This window comes from Ambystoma mexicanum, chromosome 6q (genome assembly GCF_040938575.1).
Source record: "Ambystoma mexicanum isolate Mex_15411 chromosome 6q, UKY_AmexF1_1, whole genome shotgun sequence".
In the NCBI taxonomy this organism is placed as follows: Eukaryota; Metazoa; Chordata; class Amphibia; order Caudata; family Ambystomatidae; genus Ambystoma; species Ambystoma mexicanum.
Window position 1 is genome coordinate 1,629,068,415 of NC_090937.1, and position 15,339 is coordinate 1,629,083,753.

Consider the following 15,339-nt stretch of genomic DNA (forward strand, 5'->3'; position numbering starts at 1 on the left):
GATGCGAACTGCTTCTGCGTCAAACGCAAGCTTTTTTCATTCCCAGCCAATGACTTATTCTTATTTCTAAGGGCCGCTCCATCAGATAGCCCAGACAGGCAGGCGTTGGTGGTATAGTGGTGAGCATAGCTGCCTTCCAAGCAGTTGACCCGGGTTCGATTCCCGGCCAACGCAGATCAAATCTTTAAATTGTTCAAAATGCATTTTTTGGAAATCAGACTCATGCTGAAAGCAAAGCTGACACACTTTTCGTGAAAATCAAAACCCCATCCAGGAAAGGTTCTTGCATCCTAGTTTCTGCAACTGTCTATCGGTGAGGGGATTGAAGCGAGCAGGGCTCCTGGCCCCTCCCCGACAAAGCCCTGACGAAGGCCTGACAAAGGCCTATTCGCCTTGCCCTGACGGGCCTTGGTCCCAGCAGGCCACCGAGCACAGCACCTCAGCCTATTAGAGTGAGGTTTCAGGATCTCTCTCATCCTGTAAACCAACATACTGAAGAAGGTGAAACGTGTGGCTGCGCTCCTCACATGCTGAAGCAGCAGCAGCCCTTTCCCTGAAGCAAAGTTCCTTCATTCCTCCCTCCCATAACCCTTAGCAGGGGATTTATGGTAATTGAGTTGAGTTTCCAAACTGGCCCTTCCTTCCTTCCTTCCCATATCTGCCAGCTCGAGAAGGCTTGTTTTGTTGCACCTGGGAAGTAAAGTATCTATTTGCGAGAGAGAGAGAATGAGAGAGAGAGACAGAGAGAGAGAGACAGAGAGAGAAGGGGAAGGGGTGTTGGCAGTTAGGGTGTGAGCTAGAGAAATGAGGCCTGTCTGCAAAAGGCCATGGGATGGGAGTGCGTGGTTGCAGGTTGTTTGGCTTTGTAAGGCCTACTGCCCGCTTCACTCGAAACTGGGTCTAGGGTTGTCGGTTTGTAGGCTGTAAAAGCCCAGAAAAGCTCTTGTTCTCCAACCAGCAGAGTGGCGCAGCGGAAGCGTGCTGGGCCCATAACCCAGAGGTCGATGGATCGAAACCATCCTCTGCTAACTTTTTTCAAATTATGTTTTTGTGTCATGGCATTAGGGCACAAAGAGCTGTAAGTGCCTGGATGCAATGTCATTCCTTGAACTTGCTGCCTCGTTCCACTCTTGCGCTAAATAGGAGAGGGTCCCAGCCCAGCCAACAAAATGTACTGTTCAATCAAACCAAACTTAAAACCAAGCTCCTTTTTTAAGGGGTCCCGGGGAAATGTTGGGCTGACCGGCAAGACCTCATGATGCGAACTGCTTCTGCGTCAAATGCAAGCTTTTTTCATTCCCAGCCAATGACTTATTCTTATTTCTAAGGGCCGCTCCATCAGATAGTCCAGACAGGCAGGCGTTGGTGGTATAGTGGTGAGCATAGCTGCCTTCCAAGCAGTTGACCCGGAAATCTTTAAATTGTTCAAAATGCATTTTTTGGAAATCAGACTCATGCTGAAAGCAAAGCTGACACACTTTTCGTGAAAATCAAAACCCCATCCAGGAAAGGTTCTTGCATCCTAGTTTCTGCAACTGTCTATCGGTGAGGGGATTGAAGCGAGCAGGGCTCCTGGCCCCTCCCCGACAAAGCCCTGACGAAGGCCTGACAAAGGCCTATTCGCCTTGCCCTGACGGGCCTTGGTCCCAGCAGGCCACCGAGCACAGCACCTCAGCCTATTAGAGTGAGGTTTCAGGATCTCTCTCATCCTGTAAACCAACATACTGAAGAAGGTGAAACGTGTGGCTGCGCTCCTCACATGCTGAAGCAGCAGCAGCCCTTTCCCTGAAGCAAAGTTCCTTCATTCCTCCCTCCCATAACCCTTAGCAGGGGATTTATGGTAATTGAGTTGAGTTTCCAAACTGGCCCTTCCTTCCTTCCTTCCTTCCCATATCTGCCAGCTCGAGAAGGCTTGTTTTGTTGCACCTGGGAAGTAAAGTATCTATTTGCGAGAGAGAGAGAATGAGAGAGAGAGACAGAGAGAGAGAGACAGAGAGAGAAGGGGAAGGGGTGTTGGCAGTTAGGGTGTGAGCTAGAGAAATGAGGCCTGTCTGCAAAAGGCCATGGGATGGGAGTGCGTGGTTGCAGGTTGTTTGGCTTTGTAAGGCCTACTGCCCGCTTCACTCGAAACTGGGTCTAGGGTTGTCGGTTTGTAGGCTGTAAAAGCCCAGAAAAGCTCTTGTTCTCCAACCAGCAGAGTGGCGCAGCGGAAGCGTGCTGGGCCCATAACCCAGAGGTCGATGGATCGAAACCATCCTCTGCTAACTTTTTTCAAATTATGTTTTTGTGTCATGGCATTAGGGCACAAAGAGCTGTAAGTGCCTGGATGCAATGTCATTCCTTGAACTTGCTGCCTCGTTCCACTCTTGCGCTAAATAGGAGAGGGTCCCAGCCCAGCCAACAAAATGTACTGTTCAATCAAACCAAACTTAAAACCAAGCTCCTTTTTTAAGGGGTCCCGGGGAAATGTTGGGCTGACCGGCAAGACCTCATGATGCGAACTGCTTCTGCGTCAAACGCAAGCTTTTTTCATTCCCAGCCAATGACTTATTCTTATTTCTAAGGGCCGCTCCATCAGATAGCCCAGACAGGCAGGCGTTGGTGGTATAGTGGTGAGCATAGCTGCCTTCCAAGCAGTTGACCCGGGTTCGATTCCCGGCCAACACAGATCAAATCTTTAAATTGTTCAAAATGCATTTTTTGGAAATCAGACTCATGCTGAAAGCAAAGCTGACACACTTTTCGTGAAAATCAAAACCCCATCCAGGAAAGGTTCTTGCATCCTAGTTTCTGCAACTGTCTATCGGTGAGGGGATTGAAGCGAGCAGGGCTCCTGGCCCCTCCCCGACAAAGCCCGGACGAAGGCCTGACAAAGGCCTATTCGCCTTGCCCTGACGGGCCTTGGTCCCAGCAGGCCACCGAGCACAGCACCTCAGCCTATTAGAGTGAGGTTTCAGGATCTCTCTCATCCTGTAAACCAACATACTGAAGAAGGTGAAACGTGTGGCTGCGCTCCTCACATGCTGAAGCAGCAGCAGCCCTTTCCCTGAAGCAAAGTTCCTTCATTCCTCCCTCCCATAACCCTTAGCAGGGGATTTATGGTAATTGAGTTGAGTTTCCAAACTGGCCCTTCCTTCCTTCCTTCCCATATCTGCCAGCTCGAGAAGGCTTGTTTTGTTGCACCTGGGAAGTAAAGTATCTATTTGCGAGAGAGAGAGAATGAGAGAGAGAGACAGAGAGAGAGAGACAGAGAGAGAAGGGGAAGGGGTGTTGGCAGTTAGGGTGTGAGCTAGAGAAATGAGGCCTGTCTGCAAAAGGCCATGGGATGGGAGTGCGTGGTTGCAGGTTGTTTGGCTTTGTAAGGCCTACTGCCCGCTTCACTCGAAACTGGGTCTAGGGTTGTCGGTTTGTAGGCTGTAAAAGCCCAGAAAAGCTCTTGTTCTCCAACCAGCAGAGTGGCGCAGCGGAAGCGTGCTGGGCCCATAACCCAGAGGTCGATGGATCGAAACCATCCTCTGCTAACTTTTTTCAAATTATGTTTTTGTGTCATGGCATTAGGGCACAAAGAGCTGTAAGTGCCTGGATGCAATGTCATTCCTTGAACTTGCTGCCTCGTTCCACTCTTGCGCTAAATAGGAGAGGGTCCCAGCCCAGCCAACAAAATGTACTGTTCAATCAAACCAAACTTAAAACCAAGCTCCTTTTTTAAGGGGTCCCGGGGAAATGTTGGGCTGACCGGCAAGACCTCATGATGCGAACTGCTTCTGCGTCAAACGCAAGCTTTTTTCATTCCCAGCCAATGACTTATTCTTATTTCTAAGGGCCGCTCCATCAGATAGCCCAGACAGGCAGGCGTTGGTGGTATAGTGGTGAGCATAGCTGCCTTCCAAGCAGTTGACCCGGGTTCGATTCCCGGCCAACGCAGATCAAATCTTTAAATTGTTCAAAATGCATTTTTTGGAAATCAGACTCATGCTGAAAGCAAAGCTGACACACTTTTCGTGAAAATCAAAACCCCATCCAGGAAAGGTTCTTGCATCCTAGTTTCTGCAACTGTCTATCGGTGAGGGGATTGAAGCGAGCAGGGCTCCTGGCCCCTCCCCGACAAAGCCCTGACGAAGGCCTGACAAAGGCCTATTCGCCTTGCCCTGACGGGCCTTGGTCCCAGCAGGCCACCGAGCACAGCACCTCAGCCTATTAGAGTGAGGTTTCAGGATCTCTCTCATCCTGTAAACCAACATACTGAAGAAGGTGAAACGTGTGGCTGCGCTCCTCACATGCTGAAGCAGCAGCAGCCCTTTCCCTGAAGCAAAGTTCCTTCATTCCTCCCTCCCATAACCCTTAGCAGGGGATTTATGGTAATTGAGTTGAGTTTCCAAACTGGCCCTTCCTTCCTTCCTTCCTTCCCATATCTGCCAGCTCGAGAAGGCTTGTTTTGTTGCACCTGGGAAGTAAAGTATCTATTTGCGAGAGAGAGAGAATGAGAGAGAGAGACAGAGAGAGAGAGACAGAGAGAGAAGGGGAAGGGGTGTTGGCAGTTAGGGTGTGAGCTAGAGAAATGAGGCCTGTCTGCAAAAGGCCATGGGATGGGAGTGCGTGGTTGCAGGTTGTTTGGCTTTGTAAGGCCTACTGCCCGCTTCACTCGAAACTGGGTCTAGGGTTGTCGGTTTGTAGGCTGTAAAAGCCCAGAAAAGCTCTTGTTCTCCAACCAGCAGAGTGGCGCAGCGGAAGCGTGCTGGGCCCATAACCCAGAGGTCGATGGATCGAAACCATCCTCTGCTAACTTTTTTCAAATTATGTTTTTGTGTCATGGCATTAGGGCACAAAGAGCTGTAAGTGCCTGGATGCAATGTCATTCCTTGAACTTGCTGCCTCGTTCCACTCTTGCGCTAAATAGGAGAGGGTCCCAGCCCAGCCAACAAAATGTACTGTTCAATCAAACCAAACTTAAAACCAAGCTCCTTTTTTAAGGGGTCCCGGGGAAATGTTGGGCTGACCGGCAAGACCTCATGATGCGAACTGCTTCTGCGTCAAACGCAAGCTTTTTTCATTCCCAGCCAATGACTTATTCTTATTTCTAAGGGCCGCTCCATCAGATAGCCTAGACAGGCAGGCGTTGGTGGTATAGTGGTGAGCATAGCTGCCTTCCAAGCAGTTGACCCGGGTTCGATTCCCGGCCAACCAACGCAGATCAAATCTTTAAATTGTTCAAAATGCATTTTTTGGAAATCAGACTCATGCTGAAAGCAAAGCTGACACACTTTTCGTGAAAATCAAAACCCCATCCAGGAAAGGTTCTTGCATCCTAGTTTCTGCAACTGTCTATCGGTGAGGGGATTGAAGCGAGCAGGGCTCCTGGCCCCTCCCCGACAAAGCCCTGACGAAGGCCTGACAAAGGCCTATTCGCCTTGCCCTGACGGGCCTTGGTACCAGCAGGCCACCGAGCACAGCACCTCAGCCTATTAGAGTGAGGTTTCAGGATCTCTCTCATCCTGTAAACCAACATACTGAAGAAGGTGAAACGTGTGGCTGCGCTCCTCACATGCTGAAGCAGCAGCAGCCCTTTCCCTGAAGCAAAGTTCCTTCATTCCTCCCTCCCATAACCCTTAGCAGGGGATTTATGGTAATTGAGTTGAGTTTCCAAACTGGCCCTTCCTTCCTTCCTTCCCATATCTGCCAGCTCGAGAAGGCTTGTTTTGTTGCACCTGGGAAGTAAAGTATCTATTTGCGAGAGAGAGAGAATGAGAGAGAGAGACAGAGAGAGAGAGACAGAGAGAGAAGGGGAAGGGGTGTTGGCAGTTAGGGTGTGAGCTAGAGAAATGAGGCCTGTCTGCAAAAGGCCATGGGATGGGAGTGCGTGGTTGCAGGTTGTTTGGCTTTGTAAGGCCTACTGCCCGCTTCACTCGAAACTGGGTCTAGGGTTGTCGGTTTGTAGGCTGTAAAAGCCCAGAAAAGCTCTTGTTCTCCAACCAGCAGAGTGGCGCAGCGGAAGCGTGCTGGGCCCATAACCCAGAGGTCGATGGATCGAAACCATCCTCTGCTAACTTTTTTCAAATTATGTTTTTGTGTCATGGCATTAGGGCACAAAGAGCTGTAAGTGCCTGGATGCAATGTCATTCCTTGAACTTGCTGCCTCGTTCCACTCTTGTGCTAAATAGGAGAGGGTCCCAGCCCAGCCAACAAAATGTACTGTTCAATCAAACCAAACTTAAAACCAAGCTCCTTTTTTAAGGGGTCCCGGGGAAATGTTGGGCTGACCGGCAATACCTCATGATGCGAACTGCTTCTGCGTCAAACGCAAGCTTTTTTCATTCCCAGCCAATGACTTATTCTTATTTCTAAGGGCCGCTCCATCAGATAGCCCAGACAGGCAGGCGTTGGTGGTATAGTGGTGAGCATAGCTGCCTTCCAAGCAGTTGACCCGGGTTCGATTCCCGGCCAACGCAGATCAAATCTTTAAATTGTTCAAAATGCATTTTTTGGAAATCAGACTCATGCTGAAAGCAAAGCTGACACACTTTTCGTGAAAATCAAAACCCCATCCAGGAAAGGTTCTTGCATCCTAGTTTCTGCAACTGTCTATCGGTGAGGGGATTGAAGCGAGCAGGGCTCCTGGCCCCTCCCCGACAAAGCCCTGACGAAGGCCTGACAAAGGCCTATTCGCCTTGCCCTGACGGGCCTTGGTCCCAGCAGGCCACCGAGCACAGCACCTCAGCCTATTAGAGTGAGGTTTCAGGATCTCTCTCATCCTGTAAACCAACATACTGAAGAAGGTGAAACGTGTGGCTGCGCTCCTCACATGCTGAAGCAGCAGCAGCCCTTTCCCTGAAGCAAAGTTCCTTCATTCCTCCCTCCCATAACCCTTAGCAGGGGATTTATGGTAATTGAGTTGAGTTTCCAAACTGGCCCTTCCTTCCTTCCTTCCCATATCTGCCAGCTCGAGAAGGCTTGTTTTGTTGCACCTGGGAAGTAAAGTATCTATTTGCGAGAGAGAGAGAATGAGAGAGAGAGACAGAGAGAGAGAGACAGAGAGAGAAGGGGAAGGGGTGTTGGCAGTTAGGGTGTGAGCTAGAGAAATGAGGCCTGTCTGCAAAAGGCCATGGGATGGGAGTGCGTGGTTGCAGGTTGTTTGGCTTTGTAAGGCCTACTGCCCGCTTCACTCGAAACTGGGTCTAGGGTTGTCGGTTTGTAGGCTGTAAAAGCCCAGAAAAGCTCTTGTTCTCCAACCAGCAGAGTGGCGCAGCGGAAGCGTGCTGGGCCCATAACCCAGAGGTCGATGGATCGAAACCATCCTCTGCTAACTTTTTTCAAATTATGTTTTTGTGTCATGGCATTAGGGCACAAAGAGCTGTAAGTGCCTGGATGCAATGTCATTCCTTGAACTTGCTGCCTCGTTCCACTCTTGCGCTAAATAGGAGAGGGTCCCAGCCCAGCCAACAAAATGTACTGTTCAATCAAACCAAACTTAAAACCAAGCTCCTTTTTTAAGGGGTCCCGGGGAAATGTTGGGCTGACCGGCAAGACCTCATGATGCGAACTGCTTCTGCGTCAAATGCAAGCTTTTTTCATTCCCAGCCAATGACTTATTCTTATTTCTAAGGGCCGCTCCATCAGATAGTCCAGACAGGCAGGCGTTGGTGGTATAGTGGTGAGCATAGCTGCCTTCCAAGCAGTTGACCCGGAAATCTTTAAATTGTTCAAAATGCATTTTTTGGAAATCAGACTCATGCTGAAAGCAAAGCTGACACACTTTTCGTGAAAATCAAAACCCCATCCAGGAAAGGTTCTTGCATCCTAGTTTCTGCAACTGTCTATCGGTGAGGGGATTGAAGCGAGCAGGGCTCCTGGCCCCTCCCCGACAAAGCCCTGACGAAGGCCTGACAAAGGCCTATTCGCCTTGCCCTGACGGGCCTTGGTCCCAGCAGGCCACCGAGCACAGCACCTCAGCCTATTAGAGTGAGGTTTCAGGATCTCTCTCATCCTGTAAACCAACATACTGAAGAAGGTGAAACGTGTGGCTGCGCTCCTCACATGCTGAAGCAGCAGCAGCCCTTTCCCTGAAGCAAAGTTCCTTCATTCCTCCCTCCCATAACCCTTAGCAGGGGATTTATGGTAATTGAGTTGAGTTTCCAAACTGGCCCTTCCTTCCTTCCTTCCTTCCCATATCTGCCAGCTCGAGAAGGCTTGTTTTGTTGCACCTGGGAAGTAAAGTATCTATTTGCGAGAGAGAGAGAATGAGAGAGAGAGACAGAGAGAGAGAGACAGAGAGAGAAGGGGAAGGGGTGTTGGCAGTTAGGGTGTGAGCTAGAGAAATGAGGCCTGTCTGCAAAAGGCCATGGGATGGGAGTGCGTGGTTGCAGGTTGTTTGGCTTTGTAAGGCCTACTGCCCGCTTCACTCGAAACTGGGTCTAGGGTTGTCGGTTTGTAGGCTGTAAAAGCCCAGAAAAGCTCTTGTTCTCCAACCAGCAGAGTGGCGCAGCGGAAGCGTGCTGGGCCCATAACCCAGAGGTCGATGGATCGAAACCATCCTCTGCTAACTTTTTTCAAATTATGTTTTTGTGTCATGGCATTAGGGCACAAAGAGCTGTAAGTGCCTGGATGCAATGTCATTCCTTGAACTTGCTGCCTCGTTCCACTCTTGCGCTAAATAGGAGAGGGTCCCAGCCCAGCCAACAAAATGTACTGTTCAATCAAACCAAACTTAAAACCAAGCTCCTTTTTTAAGGGGTCCCGGGGAAATGTTGGGCTGACCGGCAAGACCTCATGATGCGAACTGCTTCTGCGTCAAACGCAAGCTTTTTTCATTCCCAGCCAATGACTTATTCTTATTTCTAAGGGCCGCTCCATCAGATAGCCCAGACAGGCAGGCGTTGGTGGTATAGTGGTGAGCATAGCTGCCTTCCAAGCAGTTGACCCGGGTTCGATTCCCGGCCAACGCAGATCAAATCTTTAAATTGTTCAAAATGCATTTTTTGGAAATCAGACTCATGCTGAAAGCAAAGCTGACACACTTTTCGTGAAAATCAAAACCCCATCCAGGAAAGGTTCTTGCATCCTAGTTTCTGCAACTGTCTATCGGTGAGGGGATTGAAGCGAGCAGGGCTCCTGGCCCCTCCCCGACAAAGCCCGGACGAAGGCCTGACAAAGGCCTATTCGCCTTGCCCTGACGGGCCTTGGTCCCAGCAGGCCACCGAGCACAGCACCTCAGCCTATTAGAGTGAGGTTTCAGGATCTCTCTCATCCTGTAAACCAACATACTGAAGAAGGTGAAACGTGTGGCTGCGCTCCTCACATGCTGAAGCAGCAGCAGCCCTTTCCCTGAAGCAAAGTTCCTTCATTCCTCCCTCCCATAACCCTTAGCAGGGGATTTATGGTAATTGAGTTGAGTTTCCAAACTGGCCCTTCCTTCCTTCCTTCCCATATCTGCCAGCTCGAGAAGGCTTGTTTTGTTGCACCTGGGAAGTAAAGTATCTATTTGCGAGAAAGAGAGAATGAGAGAGAGAGACAGAGAGAGAGAGACAGAGAGAGAAGGGGAAGGGGTGTTGGCAGTTAGGGTGTGAGCTAGAGAAATGAGGCCTGTCTGCAAAAGGCCATGGGATGGGAGTGCGTGGTTGCAGGTTGTTTGGCTTTGTAAGGCCTACTGCCCGCTTCACTCGAAACTGGGTCTAGGGTTGTCGGTTTGTAGGCTGTAAAAGCCCAGAAAAGCTCTTGTTCTCCAACCAGCAGAGTGGCGCAGCGGAAGCGTGCTGGGCCCATAACCCAGAGGTCGATGGATCGAAACCATCCTCTGTTAACTTTTTTCAAATTATGTTTTTGTGTCATGGCATTAGGGCACAAAGAGCTGTAAGTGCCTGGATGCAATGTCATTCCTTGAACTTGCTGCCTCGTTCCACTCTTGCGCTAAATAGGAGAGGGTCCCAGCCCAGCCAACAAAATGTACTGTTCAATCAAACCAAACTTAAAACCAAGCTCCTTTTTTAAGGGGTCCCGGGGAAATGTTGGGCTGACCGGCAAGACCTCATGATGCAAACTGCTTCTGCGTCAAACGCAAGCTTTTTTCATTCCCAGCCAATGACTTATTCTTATTTCTAAGGGCCGCTCCATCAGATAGCCCAGACAGGCAGGCGTTGGTGGTATAGTGGTGAGCATAGCTGCCTTCCAAGCAGTTGACCCGGGTTCGATTCCCGGCCAACGCAGATCAAATCTTTAAATTGTTCAAAATGCATTTTTTGGAAATCAGACTCATGCTGAAAGCAAAGTTGACACACTTTTCGTGAAAATCAAAACCCCATCCAGGAAAGGTTCTTGCATCCTAGTTTCTGCAACTGTCTATCGGTGAGGGGATTGAAGCGAGCAGGGCTCCTGGCCCCTCCCCGACAAAGCCCTGACGAAGGCCTGACAAAGGCCTATTCGCCTTGCCCTGACGGGCCTTGGTCCCAGCAGGCCACCGAGCACAGCACCTCAGCCTATTAGAGTGAGGTTTCAGGATCTCTCTCATCCTGTAAACCAACATACTGAAGAAGGTGAAACGTGTGGCTGCGCTCCTCACATGCTGAAGCAGCAGCAGCCCTTTCCCTGAAGCAAAGTTCCTTCATTCCTCCCTCCCATAACCCTTAGCAGGGGATTTATGGTAATTGAGTTGAGTTTCCAAACTGGCCCTTCCTTCCTTCCTTCCCATATCTGCCAGCTCGAGAAGGCTTGTTTTGTTGCACCTGGGAAGTAAAGTATCTATTTGCGAGAGAGAGAGAATGAGAGAGAGAGACAGAGAGAGAGAGACAGAGAGAGAAGGGGAAGGGGTGTTGGCAGTTAGGGTGTGAGCTAGAGAAATGAGGCCTGTCTGCAAAAGGCCATGGGATGGGAGTGCGTGGTTGCAGGTTGTTTGGCTTTGTAAGGCCTACTGCCCGCTTCACTCGAAACTGGGTCTAGGGTTGTCGGTTTGTAGGCTGTAAAAGCCCAGAAAAGCTCTTGTTCTCCAACCAGCAGAGTGGCGCAGCGGAAGCGTGCTGGGCCCATAACCCAGAGGTCGATGGATCGAAACCATCCTCTGCTAACTTTTTTCAAATTATGTTTTTGTGTCATGGCATTAGGGCACAAAGAGCTGTAAGTGCCTGGATGCAATGTCATTCCTTGAACTTGCTGCCTCGTTCCACTCTTGCGCTAAATAGGAGAGGGTCCCAGCCCAGCCAACAAAATGTACTGTTCAATCAAACCAAACTTAAAACCAAGCTCCTTTTTTAAGGGGTCCCGGGGAAATGTTGGGCTGACCGGCAAGACCTCATGATGCGAACTGCTTCTGCGTCAAACGCAAGCTTTTTTCATTCCCAGCCAATGACTTATTCTTATTTCTAAAGGCCGCTCCATCAGAAAGCCCAGACAGGCAGGCGTTGGTGGTATAGTGGTGAGCATAGCTGCCTTCCAAGCAGTTGACCCGGGTTCGATTCCCGGCCAACGCAGATCAAATCTTTAAATTGTTCAAAATGCATTTTTTGGAAATCAGACTCATGCTGAAAGCAAAGCTGACACACTTTTCGTGAAAATCAAAACCCCATCCAGGAAAGGTTCTTGCATCCTAGTTTCTGCAACTGTCTATCGGTGAGGGGATTGAAGCGAGCAGGGCTCCTGGCCCCTCCCCGACAAAGCCCTGACGAAGGCCTGACAAAGGCCTATTCGCCTTGCCCTGACGGGCCTTGGTCCCAGCAGGCCACCGAGCACAGCACCTCAGCCTATTAGAGTGAGGTTTCAGGATCTCTCTCATCCTGTAAACCAACATACTGAAGAAGGTGAAACGTGTGGCTGCGCTCCTCACATGCTGAAGCAGCAGCAGCCCTTTCCCTGAAGCAAAGTTCCTTCATTCCTCCCTCCCATAACCCTTAGCAGGGGATTTATGGTAATTGAGTTGAGTTTCCAAACTGGCCCTTCCTTCCTTCCTTCCCATATCTGCCAGCTCGAGAAGGCTTGTTTTGTTGCACCTGGGAAGTAAAGTATCTATTTGCGAGAGAGAGAGAATGAGAGAGAGAGACAGAGAGAGAGAGACAGAGAGAGAAGGGGAAGGGGTGTTGGCAGTTAGGGTGTGAGCTAGAGAAATGAGGCCTGTCTGCAAAAGGCCATGGGATGGGAGTGCGTGGTTGCAGGTTGTTTGGCTTTGTAAGGCCTACTGCCCGCTTCACTCGAAACTGGGTCTAGGGTTGTCGGTTTGTAGGCTGTAAAAGCCCAGAAAAGCTCTTGTTCTCCAACCAGCAGAGTGGCGCAGCGGAAGCGTGCTGGGCCCATAACCCAGAGGTCGATGGATCGAAACCATCCTCTGCTAACTTTTTTCAAATTATGTTTTTGTGTCATGGCATTAGGGCACAAAGAGCTGTAAGTGCCTGGATGCAATGTCATTCCTTGAACTTGCTGCCTCGTTCCACTCTTGCGCTAAATAGGAGAGGGTCCCAGCCCAGCCAACAAAATGTACTGTTCAATCAAACCAAACTTAAAACCAAGCTCCTTTTTTAAGGGGTCCCGGGGAAATGTTGGGCTGACCGGCAAGACCTCATGATGCGAACTGCTTCTGCGTCAAACGCAAGCTTTTTTCATTCCCAGCCAATGACTTATTCTTATTTCTAAGGGCCGCTCCATCAGATAGCCCAGACAGGCAGGCGTTGGTGGTATAGTGGTGAGCATAGCTGCCTTCCAAGCAGTTGACCCGGGTTCGATTCCCGGCCAACGCAGATCAAATCTTTAAATTGTTCAAAATGCATTTTTTGGAAATCAGACTCATGCTGAAAGCAAAGCTGACACACTTTTCGTGAAAATCAAAACCCCATCCAGGAAAGGTTCTTGCATCCTAGTTTCTGCAACTGTCTATCGGTGAGGGGATTGAAGCGAGCAGGGCTCCTGGCCCCTCCCCGACAAAGCCCTGACGAAGGCCTGACAAAGGCCTATTCGCCTTGCCCTGACGGGCCTTGGTCCCAGCAGGCCACCGAGCACAGCACCTCAGCCTATGTTAGGCAGAAACCTGTGCAGTTCCCTTGGGGAACACTGCAAAAGATTTAAGACTACAGGTAGAGCAGTAAACCCCTTTGGTAGCAGTCTGTACCACCCAGATTTACCTGGTAGCTGTGGCTGAGCAGTCAGACTTCTCTCAAGAAGAGTTAGGCAGTATGTAAAGTATACACAATATGTACCAAAACACAATAGCACAAGCAAACACTGACCAGAGCTTGGTTTCAAAAGTATATAGTTATTTATTTAAAATACACATAAGTTAAAAACACTCTAGCAAAAATATAGTAAAAGTACTTCAACACAGTTATAATGAAAGTAGATTCAATCCTTTCTCCTATCTAGACAACTCTAGGTAAAACACCACTTAATTAAAACAGAGGTGAGTGCTTAACGTTAGATGACACTCTAGTAGTTTCCAAGAAAGGGAGAGAAAAAGCAGAAATGGGTTAGACACACCACTCTAAGGTCCAGAGCACTTGCAATAGGCTTACAGAAGAATAAAGTCACAGGTGAGCAAAAGTCACTAGGCAGGGCCCACTCTTAGAGTAGCCGGAGCGAAAATGTGCCCAAGATCACACTGTTAGTTAGAGATTCAAAGTCTTGCAAAGAGTCAAAAAGAGGTTAGAGTGGCTCAGAAAGTTTAGCCAAAGTGTCCCAGGCACTCCCAGGTTCGAAAGCCGGGGACTAAATCTACCCCGTACAGTCGGTAGCAAGGGAAGCCAGGCAGAACACAGTACCTTAAGCGGAAAGGATCCTCCAGCGGTGGCAGTTGTTCCAGGCAGTGGCAGCAGGGCTCGACGTCGGTCAGGGGAGAAGAAGTTCTCGCTGAAGAGCAGAAGAAGAGGGTCGTTGCACTGCCCGGGAAGAAACCAGCCGCGGAGTCCTCCGGTTAAAGGGTTGGTGCCGACTTTCGCGGTATGGGGGTAAAGTGTGGTATTCCGGTTGCCGGGGTGCTTGGCACAGGCAAGGCGGCCACGAGATACCTCAAAGAACGGAAAGAAGGCGAAAACTGGTTGTCCCCACCAGTCAAGGGAAGGAGCCACTCCGTTAAGAGTTCTCCTCGGTCGTCGGGAAAAAGTGGTGAGACGGTTCAGCAGGGCTCCACCGGGTGGTGTCGTCGAAGCAGGTCGGCTCAGCTCTTCCCTCGTCGGATTCTTGGTCCTGTGGCGACTTCTGAAGTCCCAGTCCCCAAAGCCCTGCTTTTATGCAGCAAACCCCCATTCACCCAGCCTAGCTGTCACTCAACCATGCTAAGTGGTGAGCCGGGCGGCTCACCACTTGGGCCAATCAGGACGGAGTGCGACTTGAGTTACCAAGGTAACTCAGTCCAGGGTGCCTAAATCCCCCTCCACCCCTCCTAAGTACCCCAGACAGAGTGGCACCACTTTGGAGGGCTTCTGTGGAGAAGCCCGCCAAAAGTGGAACAAAGGGCTCCACTTTGGGTCAGAGTTACAGAGGCGAACACCAACGCCATTTTAGAATCAAGTTTTGGCAAAAAGTCCCAACCGGAGTTATAAAAATAAATATATAAACCGGTGGTATGTTTAAGGCTACCGTAAATAAATAATTAAATGTGTTAGCCTAAAACAATGGGAAATCCCATAGGGAAATATTCGCGGTCGAATATAAAAAGTAGTTTCCACTGCCACCAGCCAAAACTCGATCAGGGGGGACGGAGACGTGCCCCCTCGACTAACAGACCCTGGGGCAATCGAATTGCCCCAGCCAGTACGTCCACAATATGATGGTTTGTACTGGTTCTGTTCAGGATTCAAGACTAGCAAAGTCTTTGGTGACTTTACATGCCCTGGGAGACAGTAGTCAGTCCCAGGGTATGGAGTCTATGTTGGGGAGTCCCTAGGACACCCCTGGGTCACGGCACAGAGGGTGCTGTGTGACCCACATCACAAAAATACATGAGGCCCTATGGAGTAAAAGACCCCATAGCCCATTCAACACAAGGTTTAACCAAGAAAACACACTTCAACATGTCCAAGAGTGAGGGTAAAAGAGTCTCACTCTTGGCAGGAGAAAAAAATTAAACCCCAGAAATCCAGCAAAGCTGCTGGGGGACTCACTAGGTAGGGAAATTCAGCCTAAACAGAGAATTCTCCCTAACACTCGCCCCCCCCAGACTAAGGGACAGGAGGATTTAATCCACTCCTGGATGAACCTCATACCTCTAGTCGATGATATACATCCTAGAGAGTCCATCAGCATTTTGATGGTGACACCTTGACCTATGTTCAATGGAGAACTCAAAGGTTTTCTTTTGCAAGCTAACGGACCTACAGACCCTTTGAGGAACATCAGTCTTTTTGTTATAGGGGATCTGGTTGACCAGTCCCTCAG

At 49.8% G+C, this 15,339-nt stretch overlaps 7 non-coding genes across 7 annotated transcripts; all 7 read left to right on the top strand.

The window, feature by feature from the left end:
- Window positions 1-102: 102 nt before the first annotated feature.
- TRNAG-UCC (transfer RNA glycine (anticodon UCC)) lies at window positions 103-174 on the top strand. Its single transcript has one exon. It is a non-coding gene; the product is annotated as a tRNA-Gly (tRNA).
- Window positions 175-3,852: 3,678 nt separating this feature from the next.
- Window positions 3,853-3,924, top strand: TRNAG-UCC (transfer RNA glycine (anticodon UCC)). The gene has a single exon. It is a non-coding gene; the product is annotated as a tRNA-Gly (tRNA).
- A 2,450-nt stretch (window positions 3,925-6,374) lies between these two features.
- TRNAG-UCC (transfer RNA glycine (anticodon UCC)) lies at window positions 6,375-6,446 on the top strand. The gene has a single exon. It is a non-coding gene; the product is annotated as a tRNA-Gly (tRNA).
- A 2,421-nt stretch (window positions 6,447-8,867) lies between these two features.
- Window positions 8,868-8,939, top strand: TRNAG-UCC (transfer RNA glycine (anticodon UCC)). Its single transcript has one exon. It is a non-coding gene; the product is annotated as a tRNA-Gly (tRNA).
- Window positions 8,940-10,124: 1,185 nt separating this feature from the next.
- Window positions 10,125-10,196, top strand: TRNAG-UCC (transfer RNA glycine (anticodon UCC)). Its single transcript has one exon. It is a non-coding gene; the product is annotated as a tRNA-Gly (tRNA).
- Window positions 10,197-11,381: 1,185 nt separating this feature from the next.
- Window positions 11,382-11,453, top strand: TRNAG-UCC (transfer RNA glycine (anticodon UCC)). The gene has a single exon. It is a non-coding gene; the product is annotated as a tRNA-Gly (tRNA).
- A 1,185-nt stretch (window positions 11,454-12,638) lies between these two features.
- On the top strand, window positions 12,639-12,710 carry TRNAG-UCC (transfer RNA glycine (anticodon UCC)). The gene has a single exon. It is a non-coding gene; the product is annotated as a tRNA-Gly (tRNA).
- The last annotated feature ends 2,629 nt before the right edge of the window (window positions 12,711-15,339 follow it).